The sequence below is a fragment of the Arctopsyche grandis genome, chromosome 11 (genome assembly GCF_051622035.1).
Source record: "Arctopsyche grandis isolate Sample6627 chromosome 11, ASM5162203v2, whole genome shotgun sequence".
NCBI lineage: Eukaryota > Metazoa > Arthropoda > Insecta > Trichoptera > Hydropsychidae > Arctopsyche > Arctopsyche grandis.
In genome coordinates this window covers 13,315,579-13,333,671 of record NC_135365.1, presented here as the reverse complement: position 1 = coordinate 13,333,671, position 18,093 = coordinate 13,315,579, and the positions used below count along the sequence as shown (strand labels likewise).

Below are 18,093 nucleotides of genomic sequence, written 5' to 3'. Positions count from 1 at the left end.
ACACAGAATAGCCCCATTATATACATACATATATGATGTTCAATTTTTTTCTTGTTTGTTTCAGATTTGTGAAGTCGCGGCAAATACGAACTTAAATATGAAGACACTAGTGTAAATCGAATTTTTATTTAAATTTTATCCGTTGATTAATTTTTGCCGTTCGTTAATAATATTTAAGTATACTTAATTGAGTCAATTTTACTAAATAAAGTGAAGTGCTTCCATTCGAGTGTGCCGCTGGACCATCTTTCACGTTTTAAGGTAAGTGCATGCAATGTATTAAGCTTTACCGAAAGTGCATAGTCTCAGGTGTAATCCGTATGAAATTAATTAAATTCCTCGAGCTTGTTAACTACATTTTGCTTTATATTCTATCTACTTGGCATGAGATGAGGGTCTTTCGCAAGGCTCAACTTTTACATCAGCGTTAATGGAGAGCAACATTTCGGTGTCGTATCGAATTTAAGCATAGTAAAATACATGCAAATATTGAGTCCCGAATATAAATGTTTGTTTTTGTCTTCTTGGAAACTTGCGAAAAGTTTCAAAGCCTTCGATTCCGACCGCATTAACGGAACGTCTCTCATTTTGCAGGGAAACGAGGGAAGTCATCTTTTTCTCAACCCTCTTTCTTTCTTTCGTGCGTTTTTTTTCCTTTTATATAAAAAAAAGTTCTGGATCTTTTCCCGTGTCGGTCGGAAGATGAAATATGTTAATGGGAGTCGAGGTCCAGGGGTTTTCGTATCTCTTGCCATCTAACGCGCTATCTCCGAGTGGGGCTAGATTTATTTATGAAGGGCAATAAATCAGGTATAACCTCTATCTTTTTCCTTTATACATTAATACAAAGTTCAAAAGTAAAAAATAGTGTTTACAAAACAAAAGAAATTCAACTACTAAAGGCAATACCAAATATAATCATACGTATTTGAATTTAATTATCACTCTTGAGGCATTATACAATAAACTTGAAAGTACACATGCATAGAAAATTGGGAAAACCGACATGTTCGCATACAAATAATTTTACATTGTTTGGATGAATCCGAGCCGTTTTGAACGCTTATATACATAGTTTCAATGTTTTGTTATTTATACATATGTAAATACACAGCAAAATTCACTTTTGTTTATATGACAATGTAGCTTGGAAACTTTTTCAATTCATACTTTAAATAAGCTTTCGCACACAATGCACCCGGAGTGTGTATTAAATATTTGATAAGGAAAAACAAATTTTCACACTCGCATTTCGCAAGTTTTCCGTTTAATAACAGGAGCGTTCAAACTTTGTAGCATTCGGACAGCAATGCTATTGAAAATCCTTTTACAATGATTTGAGTTGAATTCAAATTGTAACCCAAATGTCTCTGCTTATCTGCCTTCATGTGAATAATGTAAATATTTTTATATGGGTTTGTTCAATGTCCATATTTGGTTATCTTTATTTATTTTATTTTATTTTTATTTTTATACATACATATGTATATGTTATAGTCGAAGTGTAATTTCGTTGTAATATATTTCAGCAGGTGTTTTAGGTCATTCGTATTCGAATTCAATTCAACTAGTAACGTTCATAAATCTTTACAAGCGCGAATACACTTTCAACAATGTTCACCAGTTGTAATATAACAATTGAGTTTGACAGCTCTGATGTTATTACGAATGTTTTAGAATTCAATAATGTGATAATATTTGCTAAATTTTACGAATAAAGCTAATAAGTACTGTATAATGATAACTCTAAGAATGTGTTCAAAACAAAAATATGACTTTCTAATTTTTTTTTTTGCAATCCCTACCTCCGACAGATAAATCTAGCGATTTTCTGAGAAAACCTTTTCGGACAAACAAATATTTCGTTAAATGTATATTATTTCTTCTTGTATATAAGTAAAAACATTCATGAATTTTTGATTGTGAAATACCTAATTTATTATTTAATCATATTTATATATGTATGTTGCGTCCTTGAAAGACAGCAACGAATACAACTAAATAGTATTGTGTTGTAAGAAAATGCCTCACTTGTTGATTAGTTGCTAGTCTTTACAGCCACAACAGACAAATATCTACGTGAATTGCCATCTTAAGATTAGTTACGAATAAAACAAATTCTAAATTAAAAAATACATAAAAAATAAAGACAAAAGTAAAATTAATATGGAGTACTATCGAATGAATATGCTTCAATTATTAAGAAGGCATTAAAAGAGACATAATATTGAAAATTATAATCAAGTGGTCCAAAATTAAATGCACAAAGAAGTAAACCAATAAAATTAAGAAATGGTCGCAGGAAAATGTATAGAACATAATAAAAACGAGCACCTAAAAGATGCAAGAATGGAAATGATTTCAATCAATTTTCTCGATTGTAGATTTCTCTGACGCTGACACTCACAATGGAATTTTATTGAATCGAATATCAATTCATTCCTTTTAAATGACCCAATTCAACATGAAAACATCGCATTCCAATCACAAAATACGAGTTTGAAATTTATATACGCGTATATGTATGTATGTTATGTATATCGTCGTTTAATTTGCGCAATGCGCTTTGAAAAAAAAAAACGTAACCGAAAAGCTTCGTCAACATCCGGCGCCAATTGGGGAAAGCGGTCCATTATTCACAACACTGCTTTCGGTGGAAGGTTTTGTAATAATTGTTTCAGTATCGGAATTATTAAAGGGGGTGAAATTTAGGAAAGCGGGTCTCCTCTCAGCGCTCGTAAGTTGACGCATAAATAATGCAGCTTAAAGGCTCACTCCGGAGGCTTTGCGACCCGCTAATTCACCGCTGCCCGGAGAGCTTTGCCACGGAGGCTGCACGAAGGAATAAAATCATAAAATATGGAAAAAGAAAAAAGGAAAGCGATGAAATATGCGCCACGCGTTATCTTCATCGCCGTTTGTGTTTGCTTGGGTTCGGTTGGATTTGTTGCGACGCGTTTTGGGAACAATGGCCGATTTGTTGCGCAAACTCAAGAATGTCCTTTTTAATTCAGAAAAGCAGGTTTTCCAATAGCTTTCATCCGTTTTTTTTTTAATTCACTTTGTTTCAAAAAAATAGAATAGAAAAAGTTGAATTCATTATATACTAAAAATTCCCCCCCCCCTCCCCAATTAAAAATGTTTTTATTCACTTCAATATATGTATATGTAATATATTTATTAGAACCTAATGCGCCACAATGTCCTACATTTGAAAAATAGAAGAAAAACAAAAAATAAAATAAAGTAAAATACATAAAATAAAACAAAAAAAAAAATGAACACAGGTGAAAAAATCAATTAAAAGAATAAATAAAATCCTTAAATCCCATTCATAGTTTCACATTGAACAAAAGAAAAATAGTATATAAAATGTAAATAAGGAAAAAAAGCAATAAAATTAAATAAAAATAATTAGAAAACAAATCACAGCGAGGCCCAAATGGAAGAGAGTAGATTAAGATTCCACTCATACATCACATTCAACTTCAGAAAATAATGATGATGATATATGTATGTACATATACATATATAAACCATCTTTTTATATTCATTTGTAATATATTTTGACTAGTTGGAATATATTCCGTCTAACCCACGTGAGTTGATTCATATGGCGAATTACGTTCCAAAATATATTAAAAATAAATATAAAAAGGTGTTCTATATATGTATACATATATCAAATATTAAAAATAGCTAATTTAAGATATCATTGATATTATATGTAAATATCGCCGAGATACGCTCTCTGACGGTTGCTTGACTTGTGGGATTGTGGTTTTAATCATGTATCCATATATTAGAATTCTGTTCAAATACATATGCACTATATTCAAATATAGCTAGTAACCTTTCATTCCGCTTTGAATTACATAATACTGATAGATTTAAAAATAACACGAATTTCATTAAAAAATGTTTGACAGGTGCATTAGTGGGGGTTGGTGAGAATGTTTACTTAAGTGTTTGCCATTTTACTATATGTATATGTAGTTTTTCCTAATGGAACTAACACACAAGAGATTTTTTTGACAACCATAACCATATGAATATACATACATATATACATATGTACATATGTAAATGTTACAGTTAAAGTTTACATTTCGTTCGTTCGTGAGCATACTAGTTTGTTAATACACGAACCAATCTGGGCAGTTACAATGAACATGAAATAACAAATTGACAAATTAACTAGTTTGTTCATGCACAAACTATAAGCATAAGTTTTAATGTTCTCAATCGTTTATCCCATCCTCTATGTATGTATTTATCTATGATTACTATGGGTTGCAATGCTAATGAAAATAATTATAACAACGTTGTAATGCAATTTCCATGAAATTTACTAAACCAAATAGTTCGTGTTTGAACAAACTAGTACATATGTTCATGAGCGAACCGAAATGAATACTTGAACTTTAATATACAAACATACGTACATATATATGTATGTACATATAAAATCAAACTTATAAAATTTAGTGACAGTATTAAACCTTTTATACAAAGTTGCTGATGTTGCTTATTATTACCAAACTTTTATATGCATATATGTATGTAATATACCCTCCCTGTAATATTGTATAAACTATTTCATTTGAAAGTACATATTTCATATTTCATTCCACAAAATGTCTACCTATTGTACGCGATTCTTTTCAATTAAAATAATAAAGTTCTATTTTAAATCGAGTACAATGTTTTTTGTATACGTGGTACGATTCAGTTGAATGTATGCCAAGCACGTTTTGCGCACTCAATTCGCATTTTTTCTTTTCGTCATTATAACGCACTCAATGTTATATTTTTAGTGCCAATTTACGACAGTCGACATCTATTTTGTTCCCGAGAAAAATCTAAAGACATTGCACTGTCAAAAAAAAACGGATCCACCACCACACGTACAATGTACGAGTAAGAACGTTAGCTCAATATCGAGAGGAGAGATTGATGATAGTTTTTCCGACCAGTGGCTTTCAACCTTTGGGGTCGCCTTCCTCATTTTTAGAGTCGCCGACACACGAGCTGGCGATTTTTCAATTCGCCATTATGTACGTGGAAAGTGCAAAATACCCAGAGCACGCACACATGTGAGCGCACGGGTTTACGGGATCTTTTCACTTTATTTATAGTGGTGCGGCTTAATGGCATCCTATTTTAATAACCCTAGCTTCATCTCCTCCTGGACTCGTTACTCTTGCAGCGTACGTATACAGTTTCTGTGTGTTTAGTTCATTTAACTATTATGTACAACAAAAGCTTTCGTGTATAGGAACGGTCAAAGAGTTCATGCATAATGAAAATACACAATTTCAACGTACATACTTATATTCAATGATCAAAAAAAGAAACATGTAATTAATATGTTAACAGATTTTGATTAATTATTTTATCTTTCCATATTTCATATATACATATTTTGAACCACTACGATAATTTATTATATAACAGACGCTCATAACACTTGCTGCACTGTGATGGATAGCAAGTGACCAAGACTTATATTTAATTTATTTCTCCAAATAGTACCCCGACATTTGCGCGACAGACAAAAGCGCCCCGACGTAACCACCCTGACATTATCGCGTGGCGACAAAACCGCCCCAGAAAAAAGAGCTCGGTGACAAAACTGTGCCAGAATATATGAACAAATTTAAATATCAATTTTACCGAGTGGTTTTGACTGGACTCCTTCGAAATACACTGAGTGCAAAGTCTTCATATTGTATATATTCGTCATCAAAGCCAGTATGATTCAAATGATGTCATTACGAAATAAAAACATTATTCAATATCAACATAAACAATTATTTTCGCGAAAAGCCTTTTTGCCTCACAGATGGGAGAGAGAAATGGAAGGGGGGGGGGGGGCGGATTAAATACGCGCCGCGCTCAGCGTGAGAATGATCTTCGCTTTGGAATGACAACTCTGCTTTAGCCATTATTTTTTTCATTTCTTGAACTTATTTTATATTAATCGACATTTAATACACGATAAAATGATATTATAGCTAATTATAATTATTAACCTTGCAGATTTTGCATTATTTTAACTTAAACACACATTTTTAACTGGACGCTTGGCGTCCGGCTAGCGGATCTTTTAGCATATTAAGTGTTCGCCTATGTACAGTCATGACTTAAAATTTAGTCATTTGTCATTTTTACTATGTCGCGAAATATTTTCAGCAAAATTAAAATGTTTGGGATAATATCACGATAGGTTACGAAATTAAGTTCCTCCAGTTCAAATTGAATTTCTCAAGCAGCATATCTTTCAGATATATTTTTCTGAAATAAACTACTTGTGTAAATACATTTTATGAATTAACCTGAAGATGACCTGCAATATATTTAAATGAGCATCAAAATTGTATACATACTTATGTAATTGTGCTTTATTTGTACAAGGCACAGAGAACAGAAACGTTTTCCGTTCGCTGTATTCCCGACTTCTTGTTTGTGGAATTGTATCACAATTTTATCACTCGATCAAGCTTTCACTATAGTGACAAGATGTTTCGCTTCAAAAAATACATACAATATACATATATAAGTAGTGTTGTGCCCGTTGAAATTTCAACGGATGGTTTCGGAAACAAATTGATACATACATGATTTAAAATAAAGTAACAATACGTATAGTAATTCATAATTAATCGGAATAGGAACTAAAACAGAAATCGGGAATCAAGGATCTGAACTGAAACAAAAATCGGTATCCGAAACTAAAAATGGAGTCCGTGTCCGAAACAAAAAGGAATCCAGGACCGGAAATAAAAAGGGAATCAGGATCCAGAACTGAAAAAGGAATCGGGATTCGTAACTGAAACAGTAATTGGGATCCGGAACTGAAACATTAATTTGTTTTCATTTGTTAAATAGAAACTTTGATTTATTTTCGATGTTACCAACCAACATTACGTAGTCTCTTTCGAAATTACACATATATAAGATATATAACTTTATTTATTTATTAATGTATCAATTCCTTTCCGAAACCACCGGTTGAAAAATCAACGGGCTTAACACTAGTTGATACGAAATTAAAATTGCTCATTACCTCATATAACGTATTATATTTAAATTTGTATTTCTGCTTACATCCAATTGAATGATCCGTTCACAACTGGGTATATTAAGACAATGATATTTAAATATTGGAATTAGTACGACATAGTTATCAATGAATAGAAATTGTTGAAATCTTCCCACTTTTTAAGGGGCGCGATCACGAATAGGAGTCGTAAAATTCCTTGCGAATAAACCTTTATCCGATACAAAGGCACGCTGTTGTGCCCAGCTTCGTTCGTTGTTTATTGAGGATCCGAAGGAGTGGTCTGCCCCAATATTTTGTCCCGGTGGGAAATGCCATTCCTCCACCTGGCTCTCCTCGCCATCAATAAAACAAAAGCAAACAAAGAAATATTCCCCAAAACATACGGGCTGTTTATACATATACCGGATACTTTTCATAATATACAACTTATATATTTATATATATATATATATATATATATATATATATATATATATATATATATATATATATATATATATATATATATATATATATATATATATATATATACATATTTACATTCGAGCATAAGAGGTTTTTTGCTTTTGTTTAAAAATACCTAATTCGAGATTGAAAAATATAGTCTTGTCAGATTATGCAAACTGCGACGCTAACATGCAACTCGAGCTAAAGACCCGGTCCTCACTTTACCCCCTTCAAAGGCTAACTTTTTTCAACTAACGACCAAAAACGAAAGCTTTCCCAAGTAAATGGAGCGAAAAATACGAACACTTGAATTCAATTTAAATATAAAATTTCACTAGGAATATAAGACTATCACGCTTACTAAACTACATACATACATACATATATTAAACGATGAGATATTTAGCATTATGACTGACAAGTTAGTTTGTAGTATATACTCGTAATAGAAGAAGATTTTAAATATTTCACATAACTATGTATGTATGTCATATGGATTCTAACATATGTATGTATGTATATTTTATTATCTCTTTTCTTTATAACAAACCTATTGTGCTCTAAACTTATCCAAATGCACTAAATCATATGCAGAAACTGACGCCAGCAAATTATTCATCCAATTCATCATACTATGAGAAGTTAGATAGATAATGGCTTTTTGAGCCTTTTTAAAGTAGCATGGAAGGTATAATACTAGAGAATTTCTATTCCTGTTAGGATTAGCATTGTAAATTCTTGGTTATAGTCTGAATGTAATATTATGTGAATGTAACAATTTTTGTATGTGAAATTGTACATAATTGTCTAGGAAGGCGCATTGGGTTAACCTGTTAGGCCTTCCTGATATTAATATATAAATAAAGTTAAAAAAAATTAATTTAATTTAATTTAAAATTGAATATGTATAACAATCTGAACCGTTTTTGTAAAAATATATATAATTACATATATGAAGAATAGAATCTACTTTTACGTTCTCTTTACCTATTTTTTATATTATTATTTCTTCTTTCCATGTAAGAAGCAAGTAAAAATGGTTAATTAGTAGGTACCATTTCTAACGGCAACGTTCAAATCAAATTAAATTAAAATCTAATTTAAATATGTAATTTTTTTCAAAAAAAAAAGATGAAATTTACCCAAACGCTAAACAGATACCCCTTCCTGTATTTTTTTAATGGATTTATTATTTTAAAATTACGCATCGTTAAACCAGCGCCTCTTCGACTGTATTAATTTACATTTCAAGTGAATTTACTTTCATTTGCATGAAAAACCTACCAACTTCACAGTTGAAATACCTAAAAAGTAAAAACAATGTTATATTATAGGCAGTTTAAAAAAATAGAAATGGGCGTGAATTTTCCACCTTTTGATTTATGCTTCAAAAAAGCACATCTATCAAGAAAGCCCCCGTTAATTACATCACTACGTGAAAATGAATTAATATTTTATTTCGGGATCGATCCAATTTCGGAATATTCACAGTGGCGATGTTGCTCCGGTCTTGATTTAAAATTTAATTGAAATATTGCTTTGTTAACAGGGCTGTTGGTGAATTTTGCTTTGTAAACGGGGTTGTTTGACCCAAGTCTTGAGGGAGTCAGGTGGGCCGGGGGGAGGGCATCCGACAAACACGCATACACTCAATCGTTTACGACTCCTGCATTTGACCCCACTCGACCTCGAAACGAATGCATGATTAAGCGCCTCATTAACATTTTTTTTTATTTGCAAAAATATTTCATTCAATAGATGGAGAAGTTTGAATTAACATTTCAATTTATTTTATTTTTATTTTCTTAATTTATACCAGGAAGGTCTAACAGATAACCCCAATGCGCCGTCCTAGCCAGAAACATTTAAAATTTAATACAAGTATTATTAGTACTATACAAAGTAAATACATTTCAATTAACATAAATCCAATGTTTGGCCAGCAGAAACTGGTGGGATTTGAACCCATGACCACTTTTTTCAAAGCATTATATGCTAATCACTAGTCTATTCTACTGGTTATAGTATACATACATATGTATTTATATTTAGAAATAAAAACATTTTGTATAGACTTTTACATATGTACATGCAGGGGTGGCTCGTCCTAAAGAGCGCTGTTGCGGCGAACCTCCCAATCAAAATTTGCAAATTTATATCAATATACTAGCACTAAAATGAACGAAAATCACTAAAAATGAGTGAGCATTTTGAATTAGATTTGCTTATTCTACACTGATGAAACATAAAGTAGGACAATAGTACATAGAATAATTCCCGCCGAGCTTGGTGCGTCAACGATCTATTTTAAGTGTGCATTTTGTTTTGCGCTCCTTTTGAACAATTCTCCACACAAAATATCATATAAAAACCAATTAGTGTTAAATAAAACACTCAAGTATGTGAAACAGATATATTTTGATACAATAAAAGGCTAATATGAATCAGCGCTCCAAAGTTATTACGATCGGTTCCGAAGATCTCCGTTCTTCCAGTTGTCTTTTATTGCATTGTCCTTCAGATAGTAAGTTATCACCTTTGCTTGTGAAAAATCGTTTATTTTTATCGTCATTTTTGTAACTAGTAAACTTCCATTGTAGTTGTTCACCAGCTGCTGCTGCATATATGATTTGGTTTTGAACGTGCAGAGTGTGTTTGGGTGGAGTGTTTGTGAACTAGCTAACTGTGTATGAAGCACATGCCCTTTGGCAGGCCTGACGTAAAGACGTTTAATAAACGCCGTTTGGTCTAATCCACGTGCATCATTTGAAATCACAAACATACATATGTATATAACAACGTGATCAAGGATAAATAATGAATGTTAAAATTTTTGTCATTGAATTGACTGTCAAATGAACGTGATGGCATTTAGCGCAAATGCGCCTACCCGTTGCCTATTTAACGTCACATATTATGTAGGCATATAAATATTATATTACAAGCTTTCACACTTTATTTATTATATATGTGCATTTAATTTAATTCACTAATATATTATTTTCGTTTCTTACTTTTTATTCCGTTTTCTTGCCCAATAAGATCTAGCGCGTTGTAGAAGAATTGGTTGTACTTTATTCTACATTACATTTTATAAACCTCTGGATTGCTGTTTTCTCTTCACGTTTCATAGTCCGAATTAATTTAAAGTCGAGAAGTTCATTGCATTTTCAATATAAAGAAAAATTAAAACTTTTCGAAGCTTTTCAATTACGCGGCAGGAAAACGGAACGAACTTTTCCTTGTCACCTGATAATAATTACTTTATCGTCAACAACAATACAATGCAGATTTTGAATCTGGACGAACCAAGTTTTGCAAAGTTCGTCGAAATAACTAACCGAAATTTACGGTGAAGTATGTACGTACATAGTGAGTTTATCAACACTATAAAGTGGTCGTCAAACTATCGTCGAACAAACATTAATTGGCGTGGTTGAAGTTCGACCAGCAGAGAGACCCATGTAAATTAGCACCAAATCTTCGACAGCCACTCGACTATCAATCGTCCAAGTCAGGGGCGGTTAACCTTCGTGAATTAATTTGCGGCGGGGCAAACACGGGCACGTCCGATTTGTTTGCCTTGCGTTGGATTAACGCTCGCGATGACCGAGATCGTAAATATGAGGGTTTTGGTATGGGGTAGTACCCGCATTGTTGTTTTATTAATCGGGGCCTTACTTTGAGGTGCTACCCATTTCCTGGTGGTGCTACCCATTTCCTATTATTTCATTTCATTTTCAACTGTAGCAACTCAACTACAACATTTATATTTTTAGCAAGGTGTAGCTAGTCTTTGTTAGTTTAAGTTAAAAGTTTCAACTAGTCAATCTTCTTGTAATACGATACAATGGCTCCATAAAAAACAGAATCAATTAAATTATAATCTCACTATGAAATTATAATTTCACTAGTGAGATTGAGACTCAAGCAGTGAGTCCGGATGTAACAATATAAATACAAATTCACTGCTCGATATCAGTGAATTTGTAATTCGAGCGCTAATGCACCATGCGTTTGAATCACAACGTACGAATTTGAATGACAACGTACGGATTCGAATTACATACAACGTACTACCAACCCTAGCTTAGCCTAATCTTAAATAAATAAAACCAAACTTAACTTAACCAAACGTAACCTTAACTAAATAAGTGTTGGCTGACAAGATATTATGATGTGTTTGCTTCCGCATCCATTCCCACACATAAAAAAGACAAATCGAAACATATAGTGAACCATGAGGAAAGTGGGAATGGACAGGAGTGGGTTTGCTAGGTTGCGAGGAGGGCGTGTGAGCACGAGTTCGGCATCGTAATGGGGATGGATAGGAGTGTGGGGTGGCACGATTCGTGTCGGCGATGCACTATCATCCAACTGTCAAAAATTATGATTTCACTAATAGGGGCCAGTGAAAATTTAATTGGATATGATTTTACTGATACGTCAGTGAACTTATTACTTCACTGCTATTGTAATTTTACTGTAACATACATATATGTATAAGAGAAAAACGTAAGACAAAGTTAATCAATCATATACGCTTTGTAGCGATGTATCATAGAAAGGGTACTCTCTACTAATTGTTCCACTATGAAAAAGAAAAACATACGTAATTTGATGAATATGAATCGGTAGTTTTGACTAAAGTAAATAATTTATGTAAACATGGAATTCTAAAAACATTTCAATACAATATTGAATAAATATATTATCCAAAAATAAATGTACGTATATATTATAAATGAAATTGCTTGCAAACAGAAACGACATACGTACATATGGTCTAGTTCCTTAGTTCAATAAATTATTTCATCGAATCAGGGATCTTTCATTTTTCATTTCTCTCTATCTTATATTTGTACAGCCAATAGATTTACAATAAATAAAAGTATTTCTGAAAGCTATTTATAATACAAGATATAATTTTCATGCCTACACGAAATTCCAAACGCACATGTCATAACAAGTTACAATTTTACAATGCTTTTCAAAATAGTTAATGCATATATTTACTATTGAACTATTTATTATATGCCACGTAAGCTCATAACATTTAACCAACGGCGTGGACATATTAATACATTAATACATATACATTAATACATATAATGATACAGCGTGGACATATTAATTAGCATATTAAGAGCAGAGTGATCACGATTAAATTCCCACTAGTAGCTGCTGGCCACACATTGGTTTATGACTCCAGGTCGATCGTTTCCTATCGGAGTTTGCCAATTTTTTCTGATTTTCATTGAAACGGTTCCTGTAAAATTGGAATCTCCTTTCCAATTTTTCTTGCTAATCTAAAGTTATTCAGCATCTTGAGGTTTTCCAATTTGTATAAAAAAATGTCTCCATAGATGTCATGTGGATGATGCTTGTATGAACTCGCATTGAAAAAATGCTTTTTTGATCGTATTGTATCTGAGTTAGTACACTCGTCACTTTGGAACGATCTGGAAAAGCAAGTGTACATGTTCGATAAAAATAAAGTAAAAACTCAGTTTGACTATAGATTTGAGATTTTGTAAGTATTTAATGAACATACAATATTTTATGATCATATGCTCGCTTAGCATGTTACAAATGAATCGGCAGCTTTAGTTTATCTACACGTACATTAACGTTTTTTCCTGTTCAAACGATCTGCTATCTACTATCATCTCTTACAATGTAGATGTGAAATTCCTTATATAATACGAAAGCTCGCAGTTTTACGACTCATTTTAACAGCAATATCTTTTCGAGCTGCATGTTCACACAAGACCGCTATCGTCTCAGTAATGGATCGATCTAATCTCAAAGAGAGAACCCTCGTCGCTGAACAGCCACTCGTTGAAGCTGAAACTTGAGTGCTTTTTCAAATTAGCCACACCCCGCCACGTTGTTCTTGATAATGACTTTTCAGAAGAAAAAATCCACACTCGTAAAATTAAACCTAAATACTTCCCGTAATAATTCGACTAATTTATCTACAGTTTACATTGTTTCAAAGTCGAACCCATTCACTTGTTGATTTATAGGACGTTCGTTGTTCCTCAACTCGGACTGTTCGAAATTGCGAATTGTATAGTTGGCGAGATCTGTATCTATGTACATACATATGTATGCGAGTGGATGCGTTGTATACTCTTATATACATGACAAAGACGCTCTCGCTCTAGTAGCTTAAATTTTGTATGAGTTTTGAACGTTGAAAGTTGCCCTGGTCGCCTGGATACTTTTGTATTTCTTTTATACGTTGACTTTTCTACGTCCACGCTTTGAAAAATATTCTCACTGCAAAGCTCAAATACCCACACGACAAAAGTATCTTTCGTGAATGTTGAGTAACGTGATCCCATTCAAATCGTGACGTATCACTGTTGAAGAGCTTTTCATTTGTGCGAGTATATCTTCCAGTGAGATTTTTATCAACTATATTTGATATCTGGAATGCTATGGATACTGTGAAATGTATATGTGTGTTGCTGTATATTAGAAAGTGTTCAGTCTAGTGAGCCTTGACACTTGTTAAGATTATTTGCTTAGAAATGTATTTACAGACTAGTCTCACATAGGGTACCGTGGTTACCAAATTTTCCGAAGATATGTAGAAACCTAGATGAATTGAGAAAAAATCTGTGGGCTTTGTTTCTTTATATTTTTTTAAAACAAAAGCGGTACTATTTTGTCGCATCTCTAACTTTTAGTACTGGAACAAGACGATTTTACATCGAAAAAAATATTATTTTGGGATCATATTGGCAGAGAAACTAAACTATTCCTCTGTCCATATTTTTTATTTATATTTTTACCATGGTGCTTTTACAGGTTGCTCCAAAGAGACACCTATAGTTTTAAACTTGTACATATGCATATACATTTGAAATTTTACGACAAATAGTATAAAGGATTATTATCAATTTAGTTGGAAACCGTTTCAATAATGAAATCAAATTAGTTTTGCTAACTCTAGTCGGAAATGATCGACTTGGAGTAAAAAATATCCAATTGTGACCAGCAGCACTGCTGAAATTCTCAGAATAAATTCTTTTCAATCGAGCTTAAAGCAGGACAGGAAAAGCAACCACCAAGCCATACTACTGACTAAGTCGTTGCTTTTTATAGGCGATCGTCAAATTTTTCCACGATCATAAAACTTCATATTTTGATACTTTGTATAATATTATTTACGTTTATAATGTAGAAAATGTTATGTTAAATTTTCCGTCTATCATTCAATAATATCTTGAATCCTTAAATGAATGTGACAAACACAATTACAATGATTTGACCAAATATAATGTATTTGTAACAAAATCTGCTTTGGAACTATTCAACAGATTAGCAAGATCACAAATCAGTGCTGATCTGTGAGAAACCACTACGACAGACAAAAAAACTACTAAAGATTACACGAAGGCCCACTATCATTATAATCTAACTATGTATGAGTATTCATATACGATTCCGTAATTGGTTTGAACTAAAGCAATCTTTAATGATACCTTGTAATATTTATTTTATATGAGACAATAGTAAAAAAAATAACTTCGACCACTGTCTAAGTGAATTGTGAAGGAGCGGTAGATAGCCGCGTTTGGATAGCTATCAGTCATCGCTCCAATCTGACACAAGTTTCCGATATAAATTTTAGTGAGTTCGGTAATGATTAAACTCCTCTACCTTCATGTTTTAGACATTAACTTAGTTCAATGTTAGCTAGACTCTATACTATATCAGTAAGATATCAAAGCGATCTGAAATTGGAAGTGGTTCAAAATCAGATCAAAAAATTTTGATAGACAGGAATGTCGTTCAACTAACAGTGTGGCGGCAATAAAAAGCTTGTAAAAATAGTTTTCTTTTCAATACAAATAAGATAAGTTTCAGAGGACAAAATAGTTTGAAATGGCAATGAGTTCCTACATATAGTACATGGTTCTATTAAAACACAGTATATGAGCTGTTATATTTGAAAGGGGCTGAAGTCCAATTTTCAGTTCCAAAAACACTATCTCTGTTATACCACAAATTTTATTACTTTTTTTTATTCGATATGTCCAAAATATTGGAAAAACAGAATAAACGTATTACAGACCACCAGTATTTTTAAATATTGTTAACATTATATTTATTTAATGTTTTGCAAGATATACATATCTCGAAATAAAGAAAAGTGAACTTATGCGACTTTCAATTATAACGGCTCGTATATCCATCACTAATTATCTAGATATTTTATCACTATATAGTTGCATTTTCGGTAACGACTCAACACGTGCCATAAATTTTGGAAAATTTATGGCATTATAGATAGGTACGTTTCATCTACCATAATGCGTTCGTGCGGTGCTTAATTTTTCGAAGCTTATTAAAATGAAGAAGGCTTCAACTCAATAGGGTGTGAACGACGGATAAAGACGTGAGTGTGTATGTGAGCGAATTTAAGTGCGCAATTTGATAAGAGCATATAAATACTGTAAACAGCTCATTCGCGCTCTCGAGGATTATTACGTTCCACGTCAGCTCATCGCGGATATACTCGTACCTGGTACATCTACATATGTAACTATATGTATACGAAATGAAGCAACTTACATAGATTATACGCCGTATACAGATGTTGCATTATAGGGGTGGTGTGTTTGTACGTATTGCAAAATCTTTCATGCGAATGAAAATTTACTTCGATTTTAACACATTAGTTCTGCGACGGTGGGCTTAAAACCAGTGTGCGCCAAACTCCGGGGATCTGAAAATTCTTGCTACAGGATGTTTTTCTGAACTTTACATTTATTTGACAAATATTTTCATATTTATTTATTTATTTATTTTATTTAAATAGGCACACATACAGAATAAAATATAAAAAGAAAGTTGTATAATGAGAAAAAAATAATAATAAACATAAATAAAAATATAATATTCCATTTACAGTGAGCACCACATGGTGATATAAAAAAGTAAAATTACAAAAACATCAAGATTTAAAAAAAAAGAAAAGAAACAGATAAAGAAAAAGATACAGATAAAGAAAAAGATACAGATAAAGTAAAAAAGAAAAAGAAAGACTATAAGGGTGAAGAAGCAAATCAACCACATATTATTTTCTTCACCTTTGTCCTAAAAATACTAAAAGAGTCTCTAAAGAGGTCAGGACAATCATCTAAGCTATCGTAAATACGGCATATACGAACGATTGCACTATTGAAAGAGGTGTTGCTTTGACAAATAGGTGGATAAAAAAGATTTGTGCATCTGGTGAATCGGGCATTAACGTTAAAATTAATCTCGCTTAAAACAGACGTGTCAAGAATACCATTAGCAATCTTATATAAAATTAACAAATCAGAAACCCTTCTACGCTGAGACAAACTTGCAATATGGAAAAGCTATATAAGCTATGTTCATATACATACATATGTATATACATACATATGTACATATGTAGTTGAAAACTAAATCTACCGCTTTCCAGTATTATTTTCCAGTATTATCCAGTAAAATAATATAAATATATAATATGTCGCTATTCTGCCTGTGTGTCTATGTATCTGGGATAACGCTCACCGTACTATAGTAGTCGTTTCGATTCGACATACATATGTATGTACATCACAGCTAAGCAATTGCCAACTAAATGTACGAATTTAATTATGAAAGGAAAAAACTTCTATATATACTGATTGCTACCGATGTTTCCTCTAGGATGATAGATAGCTCCAAGTCTCTGAGCATTTAGTGCCATCTATTGAAAATATATTTAATTAATTAATTTTTCTATTGGTGTTTTATATTGTTTATATGAACATAGGTATATATATATTTATTTAATATCTTATTATGCTAACACCCATGCGATGATACTTCATCGGGTACAACACTAGTGTAATAGTGTTGAATAATAACAATAGTGCTGCTCATACGTTCTGTACGATTATTGAATATTAACGTTATTTAGAGCACTCTTTGAATCCGTATCATGGTGTAGTGGTCAACGTATATTGATAGGTTGATGGTAGGTTCGACTCGGCGTCCTGGAATTGATTTTATTATTCAAATATCGTTAAAATATAAATTAATTTCAATTCAAAATATATATTTAATTGTTTTATATGAAAATAAAAAAAATGGTTCAAAACCTCGCTAAATAAAATTATTATAATTACGTATTTTTATATGGCAAGAAGGAAAATTTCGATTAATTGGATTTGGCGTGATGTTCGTGACCATTAGGTCAGTTTAGACCTATATGAGGCTATTTTGAGATGACTGGTTAGAGTCGCGACAAAGTCGTCTCGTCGAAAAATGAATTTATCGATTTTTATCGATTCATTAATTATGTTCGGCGAGCGTTAGGACACACACACATACACACACCCACACACATCGACACACACACCAACCCCCCCCCCCCCCCCACACACACACACACACACACACAGATTACCGTCTTTATATATATGATGTATCTATGTATATATTCTATGTATGTATGTATAAATAAATACATATCAATATGTTTATATTTTACATCGAATGTATGTATGTTTGTATGTGTGTGTATTTTTAAAAGTAATAATAGAGTC

General features: G+C 32.3%; 1 protein-coding gene across 3 annotated transcripts in view; it reads left to right on the top strand.

The window, feature by feature from the left end:
- pHCl-1 (pH-sensitive chloride channel 1) overlaps positions 1–18,093 on the top strand; it is a 225,796-nt gene that overhangs the window by 102,559 nt on the left and 105,144 nt on the right. For all 3 annotated transcript variants that reach the window (XM_077441840.1, XM_077441838.1, XM_077441839.1), the window contains exon 3: positions 65–261. The gene's annotated coding sequence lies outside the window, so the exon portion shown is untranslated. The remainder of the gene's footprint in view (positions 1–64; positions 262–18,093) is intronic.